The sequence below is a fragment of the Pezoporus occidentalis genome, unplaced genomic scaffold (genome assembly GCF_034315485.1).
Source record: "Pezoporus occidentalis ecotype Australia unplaced genomic scaffold, CSIRO_AGI_Poc_V1 ctg11, whole genome shotgun sequence".
Taxonomy (NCBI): domain Eukaryota; kingdom Metazoa; phylum Chordata; class Aves; order Psittaciformes; family Psittacidae; genus Pezoporus; species Pezoporus occidentalis.
In genome coordinates this window covers 6596129-6615355 of record NW_026912886.1, presented here as the reverse complement: position 1 = coordinate 6615355, position 19227 = coordinate 6596129, and the positions used below count along the sequence as shown (strand labels likewise).

Here is a 19227-nt window from a genome sequence, read left to right as displayed (position 1 = left end):
AAGTAGCAAAGGGCATCTTTCCTCTTTTTAACTGAGGAGTAGTTTTTTGAGAGTAAAACCCTTTTATGTGTACAAAGTTAAAGCCTCAGAGAGACTTTAGAGGCAAGGGACACATTGCATTTTCTCTGGCTCTTGTTTCAAGGTAACTCAGACTCATTACAGAGCAGCTGTTTGCACTTCTGTTCAGAAAAATATTTCTTACCTCTCCATGCTAGTCTATCACTCCTGTATCTGCTGGACTCCTGACTGTTACGATACAGGCAAAAATGAACATACCAGTAATGGGTCTTGGTGATGGACACAAGTCTTGATTTCTGTGAGCTTAAAAGGGTGTGAGACCCAGCCACTCCTGGATTGTTTAAGCTTCTCAAGACTTGAATCCAGGGCTTTACATTCCATACTCCTTCCATAGCAGTGACAGCTGAAGGAGCTTTGACCACATGCTGTTCCCCTGTACCCTAGTGTTCTCCTGAGCTGGGCTAAAATAATTGTTCGAAGACCACATCATGTACCTAGAGGAAAATGCTCCTGGGTAAAAAACAACCAGACATTTTATGCATCATCATCTTCATTTCTGCCCTTACACTGTTCCCAAAACAGATACTTGTGGGACTGAGCAGTAAACAGAACTGTTTTACTCCTTTAACACAGGCCACACAAACAGTTGTTCTGTGCACAAGAAAGTAACGTCGGATGCAGGAGTCCATGGGTAGCCCCCTCAAAAGAAATACTCTTTAAACTAAAGCCCCAGGGCTCACACAAGCCGCAGCTCCTGTAGGTGGGCAGGCAGAGGAGTCCTTCCTTCATCCTGCTGCTCTTCAGCTCCATCTCCTGGAGCCACCCACTGCATGGTAAAAACCACCTTTCCACACCTGGCACTGCCCTTGCAGCAGAAACAGGTTAGTGGAGGGTCTAAATAATCAGTTTCCTCAGAAAAAACCCATGTGCTAGGACATTTTATTTTGAAATAAAACTTTCCATTTGGAAATGTCAGCTCAGGATCTGGTTTTGATTACTTGCAACAGACACGTCTCTGACGGAAGGACTGTTTTTTTTTCCCTAATATTTCATGCCAGACTAGAGCAGTTACTGCAATACTCCCATCATCTGGGAGGAAAGATTACTTGTGGCATCCACACTGGGCTTTTTCTGTTGCACCACCAAGACATCCCTAATGCATGCCAGCATTACTGAGGAGCTGTTAGCATTCCAAAAGAAAGGCAATGAACATCAGCAAGTTTTGTTATACCTTGTATATACAGTTCCTAAAAAATACCTGGTATTCCACCCTCCTTCAACCCTCCACGGTCTTTCTCCAGGAGATGTTGAGGAAGACAGGACCAATGCCTACCGCCTTATTCAAAATCCAAACTGGGGATGGCCTGCAGATGACCCTGCTAAACTACAGGGCTTGAGCAGGCTGACTGGTCCACATTGTAAATTTTTGTCCCTGTTTAGGATAGAGTGCTTCAAATCCATACTCGCTAGTGTAGGTGTCACTTTCACAGCCAGATGCCACTTGACACAGTTATAGTAGTGATTGCTATGGAAAATAAGAAATACAAGGACAAATCATTTAACTGAAGAGACAGCAATGGAATATGGCAGCCATCCTTTTACGCCATAGTGCCTCCCAGTTGAACCTGGTCTCTGTGAAAAAGGGGAAAGTAGTCTAGAATTGCAGATTCATTATCCTGTATGGCTCAGGAGGACAAGCTTATTGGGAACTATAGCTTCATTGGGTAGCAAAAGCTGCTCTGTCATTAGGCTACAATCTATTTCTTATCTTAGATTGTACCATGGATTTCCTCTCCCACATCCCAATCACAGTTGGCTACCATACCTCACTGCTTTTCAAGATGCAGGGTAGATCTTCCTTTTTCGAATTGTAAGCTAAAGTTTCAGTAATACTACAGTAATATCTGCTAAACATTACTCATACTATCCATGTTCAAGAATGCCCTTACTTCTTTCTGGTATGGAAAAGGATCACTTACCAAATATCTAGTTATTAGCAGCTTCCATTACAGGTCTTATCTCCACTCAGTGAGTGCACAGTAGTAACAAACATTGAACCATATCTTTGTGGTACACATTTACCTTTATGTTTAAGAGATGCCCAAATTTACAATGTAAATGAAATAGTAAAATGAAACCACAAACACCAATTAAAAATATTATTTAAAAATGTGACTGTTTTGGATATGCTGGAGGGTACAGGGAAAATAAGCAGGGTGCTACTTCACTCTATGGCCTCCTTTTAAGGTTTGTTTTCTTTTTTTGAAGACTAGATTAAATGTTAATCCATTTTGCATTATAATGATATGTGCTATTTACCAAGAAGTGAAAGAGTCAGAAAACAAAAACAACATCATCTTAGAAAGTTCTATGTTATTTCTTAGGCTTCCAAAAGAAGTACTCAGATATAATGTCTTAAAGTAGACTTCAAAAGGTTTGGTACACCAGCAGCTGCAGCAACTACATAGCCTTTTCTATGTTAATTATCCACTTTCTCTAATAGGTTCTACAAGTCTTAAACATGAATAGAGATCAGAGGGGGAGCCAGATTTTATATTTTACCTAAACTATTCTGAAAACAGGGTAATAATTGAAAAAAAATGGCTGAAGCTTGCATGGTGGTGGTTTGTTTGTGTAAGTGAAGTACTCCCCCAGTGTTTCTCTTCTCCATGTTCAATGATTAACTCCACTTAAAACCTAATCCTTGTGTGTCTGTTGACAAAAATCTCTGCAACATAAAAGGCTTAATAGCAATACTTGGCATAAAATATTTTTGCAAAATGAACTGAATATCACATCAAACACAGTTGAAAGGCAAACTGCCAGCCAACAGAACAGTTTTATCAAACTCTGAATCAAAATTATTCTACCTTATAGAATTTCTTTGGTCAAGGTGAAAGCATTTTGGATATTTTTTTTTACTGCTTTTCAGGAATGTAGTACAGATTCTATTACAGCAAGAGCCCCTGCTTCTGTGCTTGAAACTGTAAAATATATATTGCTGTCCTGTTTCACTAAATTTAAAGCTGTTCTGGTGAATACAGAATTTTCATTTGGAGTTAAAAAATAAAAATGTTCATGCCTCATTTATTTAGAAGCTCTCTGCCTTATCACTGCTCTATTTAAAGCACTGCCTGTCTGTTTATCAAAGCCAACTTTCTTCTTTTTCTTTTACATTTTTAAAGATAAAAAAATATGAAAAGTAACCTTTCCAGTGACATTATTCTCATAACACATACCAAATTGATTTGAAAAACATTAGATTTGCCAAATTTCTCCTGCATATTGAACTGGGGTCTAAATATGGCTCCCTTATTTATGTAAGTGGAGGCTTATTTATTCAAGAGACAATTTTTTGGAGGATTTTCGTAATGAGAGTGGAGAGAGCAGCTAAAAAATCTGAATTAGTTTTTAATTTTTAATTTTTGGAACATCAATTTCCAGACAATTTTTGGACATATAATTAAAGTGAAGTTAATTATCTGTTTACAAGGATTCTTTTAATGCATGGCTTTTACTGCAGAGAAACCGTGCAGTCAGGCTGTAATCTGAGCCCAGCACCGACACTGCTGCCAGGCAGAACAGCTACTGCATGTACCACAGCCCTGCAGTGTGGAGAGAGGTGATCTTAAAACCATCTCCAGCAGAAGCAAGACTTGGTCGCCGAATGCTCCAGACCATTTCATGGAGGCTCTTCCTTTCACAGCCTCCAAGATGACCAGAGTGAATCTGCACAAATGGAGAATTCCCTTACAGATGTGAAGGTTTTGGCCCTTGTTAGTTATGATAGGTGGAAATTCAGTTAGAAATGCATCCATAAACTAGAAAGATTGTCCCAGCAGAAATCCTGTTTTCACTCATCTCTAATCCTCAAAACCTGCAGCTTTTGTGCTGGGCTGTTACATGCTCTCAGGAGATATTTGTAAAGTTCAAAGGAAAATCCCTTTAGAATTTTTAGGTTATGAAAATGAGATCATTATAGTGGTTTTCCTGTTTTATAAATACATTTAAGATAATTCAAAAGCTGGCTGAAGTTTAGAGCCTCACATTTCTCTTGATTATTTGTGTCATGCTCAAGGCACTGTTATGACTGACCTCTCCTGCACTGAGCACGGTATTGTGTCCCAAAGAGCTATATCAGATGCTCTGATCCTGCAGACACATACAACATGCTGGACTGTAAGCTGGTGAACAGTCCTCACTGAAGTAAAGCAACAAAATTAAGTCAGAGGTAAAGTTTGGGGACTCCAAACTAGTCCTAGTGGGCCCTGCACAGAGCCAGAGCCCTGTTTGGAGATAACTGAGCAAAATCTAGGTTTTTTTACCTGCACGATCACCACAGAGAAATTCTACAGGTAAACACATCTACATCACCTGAGCACCAAAAGCATTGCTCACTGCTCCTGAAACAATACCTGCTGACACCCACCTTGTCAGCAACAAGCTGAAACTACATCTGTTCATTGCTTCCCTCATTTCACACACATTTCAAACCTATGTCATCCCAGTGACTACAGGCAAAAATATCAGGTGATTCCTAAGCAATTTCCTTTGTGCACACAGGAACCGATCATCTCTCTCAGCCAGAGGGTGTCATATACGCATCCTCTGTTTCACTTGTTCCAACACAATCCACATAATTTTGTAGTTTACAGTTATTCCCAGTTAGCATGCTAATGAAAATAAAAGGAAACTCCAAATAAAGTTATGAACATGCAGTTAAACTTAGAAAACATAGGCTGGAGGGCAAATGCTTAATCCTGTACAGATACATCAGTAATAATGTGGACTGCTGATATGGGCGGAGTATCTCCAAATTTATACTGACAGAAAAACAGTAATCTAGGTAACAGCTTAGTCCAAATTACTAAGTGAAATAATAGCTCTTGAATATGAGTAACACGGATAAAAATTAGCACCTTGCAGATCCCCAAATTGGCAGCATTACACTGCAGATAAGTGATATTCTGACAAAAATATAAACATGAGTTTAGTTTAAGTGAGGAATAATTCTTTCTCAAGTACACTTTTTTTTTCCTCCATAAGCTGTATCCATGTATCTCCAGTACCTGCACTGGCCTATACAATATGACATCTATTTTTATTTTTTTTTTTTTACAGGTGTGAAAAATAGGGTGATAGCATTAGTTTTGAAACTGTTTCCTACCAGAGATGTCCTATTCCTCTAAATAGGATTCAGTTTCTATTTGAGTTTTGGTTTAGGATAACTCTTGGTTAATGTTATTTTTCATGTAAAGTTGCAAAGTTGCACTAATAAGAGCTAGTATTTCCACAAAAGCTGTAATACTCTGTCCTTCAGTTACCATAAAATCCTGTATTCTGAACATGTCTTTATACAGTTATGTGAAGTATTTGTTAGCTGTTAGGTGGACGTATGCTTTTCATCTTAGCCTGAACTTCTCTCATGAGCATTCAGATAAATTATTTTGAAGGCAATCAGGAGCTAAGCATCTAACTGTATTATGTTAATATTAGAAGATATCTATATTCATAATATCACAAATGACTGTGCTATAGTTTACTTAATATTTTGCATTATTATATAAATATGAGTCTTTATGCCAGTGCATTAGTTCCTTTTTCCCCCTGGTGTTTAAGATTGCACTGAAGTCCCGTTGATGCCGTAATTGAGGTTAAGCATGTGTATAAGTGCTGTTTGAGATAGGACCCTATTCCCCAAAGTGCCATTTGTCTCTGGTAGACGATGGAAGATTGCTTTACTCTTTACTCATTAATATAAAAACATTTTATCCTCTCTTTGCACAAACTATGTGCCACAAAATCATTTTAATGATTATGCTATTTATAGTCATGCACATTTCAGGAATATTCCTTATACCTGTATGTGGAATTACACCTGAAAATGCAGTAATTTGCATTTCAAATATTATTTTTGGGGAAATATAGATTTCTAACTTTAAAATGTATTTCTGCGCACCCAACAGGGGTAATTAAGAACTGAACATTGTTTCCTGACTTTGAGCTTGATTATGCCACTTAATATTGGGTTGACATCGTAGGTACATAGAACGTTTGTTAGAGGGTTTGTGAGTAAGTGATTCTCATCTCCTTTGTAAGGAAAATTGACTCCATTACAGGAGAGAGAAGACATCAAGCTAACATTACATGAAGTCATAATCCTCTATTGAGACATCACACAATGACATTGTTAACATTAGTATGCAATGTTTATTATAAATAAAAGAGGCTATTGAGGCTTTCAACCCATAAGCAGCTCTGTGTGGATGACTTCACTGTAGGAACACAGCGGAGTTATAATGAGGATAAAAGATTTATTTATACCTAAATATGCTCTCATTAGTAATTCTGCACTAGCATGTAGCAGATACAATTGGAGGACCAAGAGGGTTTTGTGGTTGTTTTGTTTTTTTTTAAATTTATTTTCTAAATTACTATTTATTGTTTGCACTTTAACTATGAACATTTAGGAAAAAATAAATAAATAAATTAGTTGAGTGTATTGTACTATGTATTATTAATTCTCATGAATGAAGAATTACTCCATTTTTATGGGGTACAGTAACATAGCATCACTTCATAACACAGTAATCCAGTGGGCTGTTTGCTCAGACCTTGGGAAAAACGGGAATTGTTTTTGAAGAGGTTCCTCCTGCATACGCAACATATAGTCATGAAGCACCATAATGTAATGTAAGATTTCTTACTGACCTGCCTTTATATTATACTCTTTCCCAAATAGCATTTTTTGGTATTTTTCTTAACACTATCATTAAGGACTAACCCACATTGCCTGGAAGACACCCAAACAACTGCCTGCATTCCCTTCCAAGACCTCTCATTGACTCTGTGCTGTCATCTCACAGCCTATTTGAAGAAAATTCAACTCGGCTCAACACCAGATCGTCTGTACTACCTCAGTTTGTCTCACTACCACAAATAACTCCCTACTTTCTGAGGCCCAGTTTACTTCCAGACTATTGTTTCACATTCACCTTTGTCAGGTGACACCTAACAAAAATAAGTTCAAGGTATGAGTCCATACTTCACATTTGACCACCACTGTTGTTTTTCAAAGCCCAATCTTCCTGCATTTCACTGCTAAGGGAATTATGGTACAAGAGTGAGTATGTGCATATGTTATATGAGGAATACTCTGTATGCAAGATGAACCCACCCCATAACCGCTACTTAACAAAATCACCAGGAAAAAAAAAGCTGACGTAATGCATTATTTTTTGTCTTAGAAGAATGAAGTTCATCAGGTATTCATTTCTCATCTTGGGAATTACACTGACATGGTTCATCTCTTCCTAAAACTGCATTTAAGTTGATTACATGTAAGGTGACTGATAAGAAAATCTTATTCATATTGAAAAACAATCATTTAATTTAGAGTCACTCAACTCAGCAGAGAGTCCTTACCAACAATTACTGAGAGATCTGAAGAATTCTACTCTACCTTCAAATGCAGATGAAACCACATTTGGTTCCCCTGTTAATTTCAGCTGCTCATTTTCAGCAATAAAATCTCAAACTTTTTTCACTGAAAAAATGAGGCAACCCCCTTGAAAAATACTTTTCCTGTGGTCTTAGGTCTTCCCCTCCTATTCTATCTTTGTTCGTAACAAATTTTATTTCTTCTGCTGAAAGCAGAATTTTAAAAAGAGCTTTAATTTGAAAAGCCTTTAACAGTTTTGAAAAGCAAGACTATTTCCAGCTAGATTTGTTTAAAGCAACTAGCAGTAAAAAATTAACACAGCTGACATAAGTTACTTTCATTTCCTATGCTCTTTCTGACACCATACTTAAAACCTCACATACTCCATTTAAAGAGATAAGGTGAAAATAAGCAAGTTTCTGTTACTATATAATGGAGCAGAAAATACAGAGAATCTATGAGTTTAACAAAATAAAACTGAGAGGCTGTTTAGATCCTGCTACCCTGGTATTTTTTGCCTGTCTGCGACGAAGTGCTTGAGGGGAGCTGAAAGAAGAGCTTCATCATTTAGGTGAAATTCTTCCAATTTGTAAAAGTTTGTTAGCAAATATGTAACCTTATAGAACACACAGCATGGGTTTTCAGGGTATTCATTTGGGATTCAGATTATGAGCTGCAGCACGGTAAGTGACAGGGTTTTTTTAAAAGTATTTCCAAGTTTATAATTTCAATTGCTCTGTGTTAATGACGCACACTACAGGCGGGCTTGGAAGGAATTCCCTACTACATCTCCTGTCAATCTAGCTCTTAACTCAAACTCCCCATCGGTCCAGCCCAAGTCCCATTAAAGCCAGGGGTAATGTTCCCACTGACTTCTGTGGAAGATGGATCAATACAGATCTTAAATTCGGTTATTGAATAAATATTTTTTTTTTGATTCATGCATTTTTCAGACATAAAAATAAAAGTTTTGTTTCTTTAATGGGCTTTTCACAGTAATCTAGGTGGCTGGTGCCCCTGTCATCTGACAAAACAGACATCTCTTTTTGCAGAGACTGTATATAAGTTTCTCCAACTATCTCAAAAAAAGTCTCTCAAAGCTATTCAGAACTCAGTACACGTTTTTCCCTCTTCACAACTCATTTTCACTTTTTTTTGGTGACAACCTAGGCAATAATTCACAGCTCGCTGGGTCTCCTAAATAACCCCCTTTATATTTACACGGTAGGCATTCCCCCATTATCCAGCAGGACTCAGCTGTATTGGCAGGCAAGTCATTAGACATTCTTAAGACTTTGGAGGTTTAACATACCTTTGTGTAGTTAGTATCTTTGAAAAAACCCTGGATGGTCACCATCTCAGCAAATATATAGCAAATCTTTACAATTTAACAACAACATAAGCTGTGTCATTTTGTTATTTCAAAGTGGTTCCTTCTTTGGGTCCCATCCAGACTCCCACATGAAACCTTTAAAGCTCAGAAGCGTTTCACCCAGTGGAAGATTATTTTGTTTCTTTCTTTTGCTAGAAATAGAGCAAACAGCTCAATAGCTAGAGCTACTCGAGTCTTTCTGCTGAAACCTTCACAAGTGTATGCTTGCTTTGCATTATGTATTGTAGTTACTTTAACACAGGATTATTAAGAATCCTAGGGGAAATGAAAATTATGCAAAATCACACCTTCTACTTATGAATGAAGAAAAGTCCTTTTAGGAAACACAGATGAACTAAAATAAAGACAGTAAAACATGTCACAAGAAACATGCTCAAGTCTAACTCTCACAGAACTGAGATTTTTCACTAGAAGTTCATCTTTCACTGGATACAATCTGAGCTAAATTTCCAGGGCTTATGGGCATGCTCTGACTGAGGAAACTCCCCCAACTGACTTCTTCCACTGCCTATGGAAAGTCATTAAAGACACTGCTCTACAGCCTGCCTTGACTGACATCTGTCATGCAAACAGGACCTACTGGTTCACTTCTTCCCTTTCCTAAAGCATGGACCACAGGAGTAACACCTCTTTGAACTCTTTAGTAAGTGCCAAGTTATATTATGGAGGCTTGTAGGAATATAAAAGAAAACAGAGGAGTTGATTCATATTAGCATTACTGACGTTTGGTACTGTTAATTCTACTTGTTCTGAAGAAACCTCTAAATAAACCTAAAGTGACAGATTGCCAATCATGCCTAGAGCAGTATGCATCCTGTGAGCCTTGAACTGACACAAATGTTCAAAACTGGATTTGTTTGCTGCATTTATAAATATTTCAAATTAATATATGAAAAGGCTTTATGTCAGCAAAAAAATCTCAAGGAAAGTGATTTTTGTTTATAGAAAAAGGATGCAACCATCTTTTTGTTTACAATTGGACTATTCTCTTTCTAATAGTATCTGAAAGTTCAACTGGGGTATCTGTTTCTTTGATGAGAACCAGAGCCTTCATGATACAATGCCTCATATGTGTCACATGCAATGTTATTAGATATGTCCAGATTTAAGAAGTGAATTCCGAGTAATTCTTAAAATAAGAGCCATTCACACTGCTCCAGATATCATGACAGAATATGAAAAGTATGTGGCGATAGTTAATCTGCAGTCATTGCTCATGTTAGCAAAATTTGTGAAAGCACTTTTATATCCTTAAGACCAATAAGCACTTGAGCATGTATTTCCCATGTTGACAAAGTTCAAGTAACATGCTGACAGCACCAAACAATTCATCACCACAGTTGTAATGAAAGAAAGGGATCCCTATACGTACAAATTAATTGGGGTTTTCTTTAATCAAAGTGAGTAGTTCTTACTTATATTTTTCCTCATGGCATCCTGTAAGCTTCTGAAGACTTCTCTTTCACTTTTAAAATTCCTATAGAACACAATATGACTCCTATCATCTCAAATGCTTTGATAATGCTGCTGTTTTTAAACTGAATATTTATTTAAAGTTCAAGCTAATAAAAGTAACATCCTATTAAAAGAAAACCTGGGTGCAGAGCTGTATTTTTTGGCTGCTGATTGGTCATAGCCACCTATGAAACATATGCTGAAATTACTCAAAAGCTTTCAGAAATGCCTAAGTCACAACTCTTTTACAGGTGCAATTATGCAAAAGTAGAAATAGGAAAAGCACATTCAACATCTGGAGTCAGACGAGTTTATGAAGTAAAATTGCAAAATTAAAATTAGATGAACTTAATTAAAAAAGGGATCCAATTTAATATGGACATTCATCAAGTTCTCATTGAAAACCTTTCTTGCCTCAAGAAAATATAATAAAGTATGAACACAAAACCTATATAAAAGCTGAAATGAAGTGTGAAGGGATGGTCAAATAAATGCAGAAAGAAGAAAAACTTTTTTCCTCCTTTTACCATACATGTGCATATACACATATTTTTCTTTTTCTTTTTTTAATTAACTATTTTCTGACTCTGTAACAGTGGAATGAGTAGACTCATCATCTGTATGCCTTGAAGGTCATTAATCTTTCTAAGGCATATGCTACATATTTACTTATAATAGGAATACAGAACGCTCTCCCCCTGTATGTAATTATAATTGGTCAGTTTTTTCTCCTAGATCCTAAAGAACTTTATCCAAACCAACTTATATTTCTTAAAAATTAAATGTTCATTACCTGTGTAACTCATGCTGAAGTGAATGGGTGTTTTGTCACAGAGCTGGGCCTTGGATGACTTGTAATAGGATTTTAATTTGCTTTAGTTAAGTCAGAAAAAATGAGGCTCTCTTGCTTTCCTTTACTAGGTCATTAGTGTCTTTTGTTTCCAGGGGAAAAAAATCTAATAGTTCAGTACCAGTCACTACTAGCTTCCATGAATTCTGGCAGAACAGCATTGACTTTCAGCTCTTCAACTTGCAGCACATACAGAATTTAGTAGTGTCAAACAACAATTTGAAAGGTTTAGAATAGTGGGATTATTAGGATCATATTATTTCTTTACAAAACTGCCTTGATACTTTGCTGTTCTGCGCCTTGGTTATGTGATCAAGTAACATGATATGAATGCTGTATTATTTCATTTCTAACAAAGCATTACTACTACAGTATGCTCTGAGGGAGATACTGTCCTTTATTAGGAACACATTCCAAGAGTTACCCAGCAATAATGAAATGTAATCTATCTTAAGGATTCATGATAACACATTATAATGCTCATTTGTGTATGAGAAGATTAGATAGGAGTCCTGTTGTTGTTCAATATGTCTTTAAACTGAAGCTGAGATTTTATTGAACTACTTGGTTAATGACGATAAACTGCTAGAGGAATACAGGTTTTGTTTCCATGTCAGAAGAATTCTAGGTTTTGTGGTGTAATCTAGTTTAAAAACATATATACATCCATACCATGGAATCAGCAGGACTTGGAAGTGCTGACACTTGACATATGTATCAGTGATCTAAAGCCAGCATGAGCAGGGTTTTAGGACAAGATCAAAGGGCTGTCTATATCCTGCCTTTAAGAGTGGCCGTTAGGCGATGCTAAGTGGAAGAGCAGAGCACACAGTGGTATGCCTCCCCTGGCCTCCTACTTCCTCAGCTACCAAAATATGAAATGCAATATGTGCCATAATGGAGATAATTTGGACCACAATATCATCACAGACAGTATTATAATCTAAAAATTAGATCTTTCTTCCCCCAAAAGCTGAACACTTATGCACCAAAGTAAGTTCCTGTTAAACAGATAATCCAAATTACCCAACTGTATTTTTCTAGAAAACATATTCCCAGTTGATACAAAAGTATGGTGGGACTCAACTGTTCCCTCCTTTTTTTTTTTTTTTTTCTACAAAAGCTGAAAAATTTTATCTGCAGCAAAAACTCTGAGCTTCAAGATGCAGATAGATCACAGCCCTTTACAAGGTCTCCACAGCAGTATTTGAGAATCTGGCTCAAGGTCTGAGTGATCAGACTAGTTACAACAAAGACAGCATTAGAGAGGAAAATAAATTGTAATTTTACAACTTACTGCTTCATTTTCAGCAAGAGGAAACTACTGAATTTCCTTTTTGTGCATTTCACTTTCTCTTTAGAGCCTGTCCACAGCCCTTCTCTGAATGGTTACATTCTTCACACATACAGTGTCAAACCTTCCAAGAGCAGTTACGTTAGTAGAGAGGACAATAGAAATAGCCTTTCTGACTTCAGTCTAATGAAAATTACTCAGAAATTGTGTCTTGAGCTCAATCTCTTGCAGATCAATATATGTTCTAATATTCTCCATCCTTGCATGAGTCAAGGCAAAATACTTCATTATTCACATAGATTCAGTTTCAGTGTAACATAACAGAAAATGGTAATATTGTAATATGGTTTACTATTGCAACTTTAGATCTTACCACTGAGACCGAACGTGAAGATCCTCAAATTGCTGGCATCAGTGTTCCTATGGAGTCTGGCACAAATTCAGATGAGTGATCCTGCCAAAATACAGGGGAAAATATCCATCAGACAGATGATTATTTTTAATCACGCTCTCCCAGTACCTATGGAAGCCTTACTTTATAAATGCCAACTGCAGATTTAATGATAACACCACTAAAATAGATCTGAATGCAACACACCAGCACACTGACTTTTCGAGTGACTATGAACCTGAATATTGATTTCCACAGGGTACTTTCAATAGAAAAACTGTCCTTTTAAGAAAGCAATGCAGCAGATTTTACCAGGAAAAATAACAGTATGTTGCATTATTAGGTTTAATAAACTGCATTAGAAAGATGCCTCATGGAAAAAACCAAACAAATGAGAATGCACACAATTGGCCAAGCCCAAATTAATGAAGCACACACTCACACACAGTTCATTTTCCTTTCACATCAAAGAGGTTTTGAAGTTCAAATAAATTTGCCTCCTAATAGTTTTAGTATAGGATTATCTCCCAACATCTGAAAAATAACATTCAGAGTTGGCATTTAACAGCTTATTTGTATTGCAGCACTTCAGGGACAAGCAAGTGTAATTTTTACCATATGTGGAACATTTCTTTCATTAAAGTATTGAAATTTCTATACAAAAAACCATGACTGAGGAAAACCCCAGCAAAGGGATTATTTTACAAAATATGTGTATAACAATTATTTTTGTTATTTATTTTTAATTAATGAATACTATACTGTAAATACAAATATGTACATTTGTTTCATTAAGGTTTACATATGGGCATTTTAAAAATTATTCAAGTTACTTCTGTTCAGGAGAACATGTAAACTAGCTTGAAGTGAAAGCAAAGAAGAAATTGACAACAAATGGCAAGAAATACACAGGCAGGTGAAGCAGTGTTCTTGGGTCAGACTAGTTTTATGAACTCATAGCAGTCAAAGGCAGGTTGCCTCTATACAATAACAGAGCAAATTCAAAGCAGGAAAAAACTGTAAGGAGCCAACATCAAGCCCTGTATGAACACAGAGGGTCTCCACATCTCTCCTTTACTCTTTTCATCACGCTCCCAGTGAAAACATTACCATTTTCAGTGTGTAACAAGAAATTCCTTAGAGTGAGATTTTCAAAGACATGTAAGAGAACTGGGTGTCTAATTTCCCCAGGCAGTTTTGAAAAGTGCACGATTAATATACTATATAGCTCCTTATACATCAAACAATTTCCCAGTGCACTTCACATTTATCTTTAATCTAGACACTTTAATCTTCAAATCTTCATACAATAATCTTCAATGAAGGGTTCTTTCTGGGAGCTTACAGTATATTTAACACAATTTAAAAACTACTAGTGCATTGCCCTAGCTTTTAATACCCAGAAAATGTTTTATAAATTAGATCAACTACAACCTGGCCAAGGTTTCTGTATTTTTAATATCTTTGGAGGGAGATTACAACAAAAGGGTGCTGGAGGGAATGACTTAGCTGGTTAAGCATCAGTTTGCAATACTTTACATCACCCCAGAACCGGAGCTGCAGATCCCAGGGTTTATTCAGTGTTTCACTTTTTCCAAGGTACGAACCATCATCTCTGTGTATGTTATTGGGGAAAACAGTATAACTTACAGTGTATACTTCTCTGCTTTGGCAGCTCTCTGTGCACATCTGGCTATGGACATAGTTTCCATATCTGTGTTTTTGCCAAAAATATTAACTGTTAGAACAGTGTGCCAGGCCCATTCTGCAGGGATACAGTCATGAGTTTAACTCCTCCTGGCCTTTACAGTTCCCTTCAGTGCTGTTTAGCATAGCACCTTTGAGTTCTACTCATGGACCTCCTTTTCACAGCATTAGCCCTATTGAAATGCACAGCAGAAAAAAACCTTTAAAAATTTATGCAGTGGATGGAGGACAAAACACAACAGGTCAGCATGAAGCAAGGCAAAAACAAAAGAAAAGAAAAAGAAAGTAACAGCCATTAGGACAAGCAGTATTTTTTGTAGGCAGCCTGGCAAAGGCACATTTTGTTGAGAGATTTGAAGAACCAGTTCTGCAGAAGTGCCTGAAGAGTTCTGATAGGTCAAAGCATGAAGATGCTGGCTTGAAAACAAGAGCTGAGAAGCAAACGGACATCATGACTGAAACTGAGGCTGAAGCTGCTGTTTTTATCCTGAGATGACAGAGCAGAGGAACAATAAACAAACTGCTTAAAAGAGAAAAGGAAGAGCCACGTATCACATGGTCGGAAAGCAGCATGGCTGAAACCAAACGAAACTAGGAAAACAATTTTTTTGACAGCATTATTTGAGTGATTATATTCTTTGAGATTTGAGAAAACAGATTTACAGTGCAAGAAATCTAAGAGCCAATATAGATGGCCAGGGAAGACCACATGTCTGACTTCACATGTCAGATGGATGCAAGGTGAAAAAGAGAAAACTCAGTTGAAGACAATGCTCAGATAGTAAATTTGGGTGACAAATGAGGTGACAGATTGTTAACAGACATCATGAGAAAGTAACTGAGGGGGTGTCTGCAGAAAGATTATGGACCAGCGTTTTAGTCTGAGATAACACTTCAATATTTATATAGAAAGAATTAGATTTTAGGTTGGGTAGGTTTGAAATACAGAGGTCCACATAGTTCCTAATCAGCCTCATTAACACAGTAGTTTGATCTGTGCTTTTACGTGAGAGATCTCATAGATAAACTAGGAAGGAAGTAAAAGCCTGACTTCCCTGTAAACTCCTCCAACTGGAGACTCGATAAGGCAGATTTACCAAAAAGCACAAAGAGGAAAAGATAATGTCATGGAAGCATGATAATACACAACAATTTCAGCAAATATAGTTTTGAGCAGAGGCAGCACCAAGCCCCTCAAAGCACTGGCAGACAAATGGCTAATAGAATGTCTGAAAAAACTATGTTCTGATTTATGTAAGGCAAATATATAGACCCAGGAAGCAAAGACAGCTTTGGCATAATAGGAGCACTTATGGTCCAGAAAGTTTAGTGAAAGTAAACCCTTGTAAGACACTGATAATGGATTTTTCTGGATGAAGATATTTTCTTGATTTGGATGAAATTTTACAGTTTTGGCAAAGTCAAGAGATGAGATTAGAAGAGTGAGAATGAGAAAAAAAAAAAGTCAAAATTCTAAGGTAAAAAGCTTTAAGAAATATATTCCTAAGTGACATCCCAATGTGCATTCAGAGGGGAACAATTAGCTGAGAGGATAGAATTGACAATTCCCTGAAGATTAAATTTATACTGCAGATCACAAGGGTCTGTGGTGGCACCCATGACTTCAGCTTGTTAAATGGTATGCTTCAGAAATTATCAAGCACAAGAGGCCTTAGCAAGAGGAGCATTAATCCTGACAAAACACTGACAAGCACTTTCAAAAATTTAGAGATGACAAAGGGTAACAAATGGTTGAACTGATAATGCCCTAAAATTAGCTATGAACCCAATGCTTTATTTTATATCTTATTACAGTACAGTTATCTGACTGGATTAACATAAAAGACTCATTAATTTACACATCCATTAGATTAGTTTGTGTAAAGTAAAGAAAACCAGTAGCACCAAATACAACATTTTAGAAAGGGATTTCTCACCATTTTTGCTCTCTTTCATGAATCTGTTCTTCACCCATTTCCATGTAAACACATTGAATTTCGCAGAATTTTCCAAGACAATGTTTTTCTCTTTAGATGCATACACATACATTAAAAAGCTACATCTACCTATTCACCTTGAATAAAAAGTGATGTCCATGCTTCACTAAGGAATGCAGCTCAATGTGGCAACACCAGCTAATCTCTAATACGGGAAAATTATCACTGGTGTTATTTCCTAGAAATGTAAATCCAGTGTTGAACTGGTTGTATAACGCACACTATCACAAGGTTTCATACAGCATAGAAAAGCTGCATTTTAAAGTCTTATGGGGGGAGGAGAGGAGGTGTGAGGAGATGCGAATTCTCTTCAATACTAAATTGCTCTCAATGCTGTGAAATGTGTGGAAGCAAGGTTAATTGAAAACCTGAAGTCATATAAAAATAAGTTCAGCCTTTAACAGGAATACATATAGTGTATAAAGCACCATTGAGCCCAGGTGGATAAGTGAACGTTTTCAATGCACATGAGTTGAAGAAATGAAGAAGTAGAAGCAGATAATAGGTATTACTAAACTGGAATATTCTGAAGGCCTGGAAGAGAGATAGAAAACCACTACCGTGGAAACATTTTACAGATTACTTTTTCTTCCCACCCAGGGAATAGTAAGTCTCCCATTTCCCTTTAGATGAAGCTTTATTATTGACTATGGCATCATCCCTCTAGGGAAAAATGGGTGGTTTTCAGAGACAGACTTTAAGCAAGAGCATCTAGACACCCCTGAAAAGACACAACATCAATCAGGGACTGGGTTTCTCATAGTAGGGTGTAAGAGGTGCTGAGCCAGAGAAGACCTGCTAAAGCAGGAGAGGAAACTGCACAAGGTCAATGAACAGGGCAATTGCAAGGAGAGGGCAATGTGCAGGTCTGTTTCTGTTCCCCAAGGATGGTTTTCTCCCTGGGCATGCTCGGATGGAGTTATTCATGATCTAAATCATGGTCTAAATATTCATTATAGCACACCTGTGAACATCCTATGCATTTGTATCCCACATTAGTCTTAAAAAATATTTACCTATATATATATTTATAAAAAGATAAAGGAATATATATTTATTCACTGTTACATAAAATGATTCTGGTGTTTGGATCATCTACTACAGATGCATGTGGAAAAATGCCCAAGTTCTCCGTTATGCTGCCTGATAGCATCAAGCAGCTAATACCCCAGGCCAGGTACCTGAACCTATTTGAAGCTGTATTCTTTCCCATTCAAGCACTCATAGTCTCTTTCGCAACATATGTGTCCCCACTTCTCCAAGAATTAGCCCCTTCCAAAATAACAGCTTGTTTAGCTGTCACCTCTGTCTAGCCTCTGTTACAAAAGGATGCAGACTTCAGACCTTCTGACTACCAAAGTAGGAAAGTAATGCAACTCATTGGCCAATCAGTCATCAAGGCAGAGAAACCTCTTTACAACGGAAAACTCCTCAGAAAGTATTCATGAAGAGTATGCCAATTTTAAAAGCATGAAAAACCCAATAATAATGACACATAACACTTATGAATGGCTACAAATTGGTTATATTGTTACAGTGATATGCTATAATTTAACACTGAAATTAATCGCTAATTGAACAGCTTTTCTTTTATCACCTTTGCATCAAAATGTCCATTGCATTTTATAGCATTATGCTTTCCTACATTTCAGACTAACAGGCAATAACAACTCCCCCTTCTTCCCCCATATTTCGAGACCCTGCCTTAAGCACAGTAATATATTAAAGTTTGAATGCTCAGGAGGATGTATGTGAAAACCAATCCTTGTATTTCATTAGCTGCACCACAAGCAACTTAATTGCATGCCTAGAACATACTCATTTAAATGCAACTGTATGTATGACAGTTTTGGAAACTCTGGCTTAAATTAATAGTTTATTGTACTGTTGTACTTCATTTTTCTTGCCATTGATTTACAAAAAACTATCATAAACCTTTGATTTAATTGTTTAAGAGCAGTATGTTACTCTGTTAACAGCATCTGAAACATGTATGCAGACAAGAATTCAGTACCTTCCAAAACCCATTTTGTGAGCTGGAATAATAATCACATTCAAATTATCTTTCTGAAGGTATTAGGTTAAGAGCTAGGTAAGAAACACCCACTACCAAAGCAAAGCATTTAAACTTATTTTTATCCGATGACTTGCTACAAACAGATGTACTAGCAGCTACAAAACTTGGTGTTACAGCTGTCTGTAGTGCACATTTGAGGCAGTCTTTACCTTTTGTAAGATGTAAGCCCTAACCAAGGAAGTCAATGGAGAAGGGTATTTGTGCCAACAAGAACATGCCTGAATTTTTATATCCCTCCTGCAGAAACCATTTGTCCCAGAGCCCCAGCATGGCAGTTCTTTGGTGTAGGACCGGTTTTTCCCTAAATCTGTCTTTTCAAATCTGGCTCTGAACAAAAACACTTTTGGCACAGAGGCATGTTGGTGTCAGTAAGTATTTAGGACAACACTTTCATTCTTAATAAAATTAAAAGTTTACAGCTTGAAAGCAAAACAGCGTGTCAAACACTTTTGATCTTCCACCTGCATACTTAGTAATTTCAAAGGCACATTTAGGTACTTCCTCCATTTCAGAAGATTCCCTTTGAAAATGCATTTGAATGAAGAACGTTACCCTTTTCTATGGAGATCTGGCTAAACATTTTTGTTACAGCAATTTTGTTTAG

At 37.0% G+C, this 19227-nt stretch overlaps 1 protein-coding gene across 8 annotated transcripts in view; it reads right to left on the bottom strand.

Annotated features, from left to right (window-relative positions):
* SEMA6D (semaphorin 6D) overlaps positions 1 to 19227 on the bottom strand; it is a 218533-nt gene that overhangs the window by 121065 nt on the left and 78241 nt on the right. For all 8 annotated transcript variants that reach the window (XM_062628606.1, XM_062628644.1, XM_062628625.1 and 5 more), the window contains exon 2: positions 12825 to 12905. The gene's annotated coding sequence lies outside the window, so the exon portion shown is untranslated. The remainder of the gene's footprint in view (positions 1 to 12824; positions 12906 to 19227) is intronic.